Consider the following 3,596-nt stretch of genomic DNA (forward strand, 5'->3'; position numbering starts at 1 on the left):
ATGGAGAGGCAAGGGGGTTACTTTGCAACTTTCTAGTAAATATGGACAAGCTTATTTTTGGAACAGTTTGATGTTGCCATTATGTGTTTTGGTGGATTTATCTACCCCTATCCTACTTTTATATATACTTGATCTCTGCATCAGAAAAGCAGTAAAACTTTTAAGCATTCAGCTAAGGAGGGGAGGGGCAAACAGGACATAGCTGCTCTTGAATTTCCTGTCTGTGAAGTTGTACACAGAAAAAAAAAATCACTTGAGATGTTGAGAGAGGAAACTGTAAAACGTCTGCTTACAATCATCCAGGGAAGCCTGAAACTTGTCAGAAGTATTTTAAAATGAGTTTAGAGGTATGGATATTTCATGTTATGTGCTCTGGGTTAATGTCTCTCTTTTTTTGTTGTGTTGTTTTTTCTTTTACATTTGTGTTTTCCACTGATTATAAACTGAGTCGCTGCTCCTTCCTTTCATGTTCCCTTTACATTGCCATCAGAACTCAGTAGGATTCCATAATGCGAAATGCTCATTTTACAAAGTTTTTAGTAATCCATCTTCCTTTCCATTTTTGTTGGTAGCTGTATCTAAATCCGTATATTTGTATTCTATGTTTATTATGCCTTTTACTACTACTTACTTTTATTATACTTTTTATACTTGTGTATGATGTATATTGGTAAGATACCAATGAATGTCCTGTTTTTTTTTCTCACAATTTTATGGTTTACATGTGCAGCCCAGTTGTTCATTATTTGTATTATTGTTTTCTTTATGAAATGCAATTCATTAACTTGCTATGTCTATTTTGTTGTTTTTATTCACTTTTACCTTTATCACTTAAAAAGGATTACAGATCAATAGAAAACATGCACAGACACAACCTTTTAATGAATGTGAAAACTCTGTTTAAACCAAAAGCAATACAGTTTTTCTTAAGTATACTAATATTAATTTTCATTTTAATTATCCAGCAGAATATTATATGACACAGTATAGGTAATAATTATATTTCATAAAGTAGGTATTCCCTTTTTTTTTTAACTTTTCTTTTTTTTTTTTACCAATATTTCCCAAATAAATTTCTTTAACTGAAGGCAATGCATATAACACATATTAAAATAGATGACAAGCTGAAGCTAACATGAAAAATAACTTGGTAATTTATTATATTGCTATAGGGTTTTCAGAAAGAAAATCCTTATGTTTAAAATGTACCTTTGGTCTGTGCACATTACCATTTCATTTTTTTTGTAAATTATTTCCCTGACTGCAAGAACAAAAACTGCAGATTTTTAGATAAAAGACAGGTTACTACCCAAATATATAGGTACATATTTTTCACGCAGAATTGAGGGAACGTGAATATTTCTAAAGGGCTGCTTAGAAATATTTATTTCTACATAACTATAAAAAATAGAATTATAGTCATTTTGTATTTACCATCACGGGTTAATGTGCAACTTCTGTGTAACCAGCATATAACAGTCATAGAATACATTTTGGGTATGCTGGTAACATCTGGCACACAGCCGAATAACTGAACACATATCAGTTTGACAGGCACGAAATGTGGCACAACTTGGGTCAAGGAAGGCAGCATTCATGCATGGTCATAATGAAAGCATGTGGCAGAAAAAACATGCCGCCCCCACTGATGACAGTGCACTATTGAGCCAACCATATGCAAATGCTGGGGTGTGGATCAAATGGAGAAGGAAGAGCTGGGCAACACACGGGGAGAGGGATCCCCATGCGTATTGCCGTACGTACTGCCGTTCCTATTGGGAACCTATGCTCTAAATGCTAGAACATCTACAAAAGGCTATCTAAGAAGACCATTGTGTGTAAAACTTGATCATTACTGTAAGCAAACATCTTTTTTAAATTGAACTTGTGTGGTAAGTCTGTCTATAATACCGGAAACAATGGGAATATATGCCCTACACCAAAAACTGGAAGATCATAACTCTATATTCTATAGGATATTTCACAATTTCCATATTAAATAAAATTTAAAATCCAACAAAAGATTCAGTGTAGTCGGAACTCCTGTTAGTTTAGCAAGGAGCCTAATTATAGCATACTAGATCCCTTTAACACTTTAGGGCTATATTTACAAAACAGAGAATCAGACATTTCCTTTCTCTCAAGGGAATCTTCCAGGTTCATGTGTTTCAATGGCAGTAATTGATTACTACGAGGGAATGTCTGATTCCCTGTTTTATAAATAGAGCCCTTACAATATCACAAAATGTGAAGAAGGGAGCCATAACCTCCAACATAGATGGGAGATTGTAGAATCATATTTAGTTACCAGATAAGGTGCCGTTTACCACCTTAGAAGGGGTTTCAAATATGCTTCCCAGTGTGTCACACATTTTGAATACCGAAAGGAGGATTGAATTGCCTTTGACCACTGATCTGTTTGGGTTTTTTAAAGCTGAAGTTTATATACATTTTACCTACCCTTGTTCCTTATTCCCTTCTCATCAAGATAACATATTTAGGTAAATGTTTGGTGACAATGATTTTTACGACTTTTTATAAATATATCATTACATGTGATTTTGAACTTCGCATTGTTTTTGTTTCCTTTAAACAGAGTGCAAACCAGATCAGCTGATTCTACCTGACACCATACTTGATATCTCCATATTGTTCCTCAATTAAAGACAAAACTGGAAGCACTGATTTCAAACAGTTATGTACTATTGAGAATACTTCTATTAGTTAACTAAAGCTACAGTAAACGTCCTGGATCAGAATTATTTGGATCTCTGCTGAATAATATTCACCATAAATACATCAAATTTTTAGAATGAAAGAATTACTTATTTCCAAAAAATCTTTGTTTTTTTTCGAAGACACCTGGGATTTTTGCAACCACAGATTATAGCAAACAAATCATATTCAGCTTGCTTTTAGTACACAGGATTCCCAAACTATTTTTAGGCATTTTTTTTTTTTTTGTATCAAGTTGGAATTTTTTGGTCTTTTATCCTGTGGAGCTATCTTTTTGTGTTACAAAATGACACTGGAGAAAGTGATTCAAGGAAAAACATCAATCAGACTTCAGATTGGCCTTTGCCGTGAACTCTATCACCTCCATCCAAGTGAGGCCAGCTTCAACAATGTGAAGAAGTTAGCTGTGGATCTTGTAGAAAAGAAGGTAAGCTGTTTTACTTTTCAATGAATGTGAACCATATGTTGCATATCGTATCACAATACACAAAGGACATTTATGAAGCCAGACCCTAAAGCTACATGTTAAAATGCTGCAGTCCAACTCATGCACAAAATCATCACCATTAGCCAATAAAATAAAGACATCTTTTATATTTTAAATATGAAACAATATTAAAAAAAGTTCAACGGTTTCAATAGGACACTTCAATACAGCACTTTTTTCAACTCACTGACATTTAAATCAGCAACTGCAAAATCGAAGGGCCATGATAAATTTAACTCCCACTATCTACATGGAGTTTGCAGGTTCCCCCCGTGTTTGTATGGATTTCTACAGGGTACTCCAGTTACATTCCAGAAACATACAGTTACGGTATTTGGCTTTCCCCCAAATTTGACCTTAGACTGTAATAAAG

The 3,596-nt window shown here is 34.0% G+C and overlaps 1 long non-coding RNA gene across 1 annotated transcript; it reads left to right on the forward strand.

Annotated features, from left to right (window-relative positions):
- The first annotated feature begins 224 nt into the window (after positions 1-224).
- Positions 225-2,949, forward strand: LOC140321242 (uncharacterized). The gene is made up of 2 exons (XR_011918869.1): positions 225-347; positions 2,597-2,949. It is a non-coding gene; the product is annotated as an uncharacterized lncRNA (long non-coding RNA).
- Positions 2,950-3,596: the final 647 nt, after the last annotated feature.

This window comes from Pyxicephalus adspersus, unplaced genomic scaffold (assembly GCF_032062135.1).
Source record: "Pyxicephalus adspersus unplaced genomic scaffold, UCB_Pads_2.0 Sca1568, whole genome shotgun sequence".
Taxonomy (NCBI): Eukaryota; Metazoa; Chordata; class Amphibia; order Anura; family Pyxicephalidae; genus Pyxicephalus; species Pyxicephalus adspersus.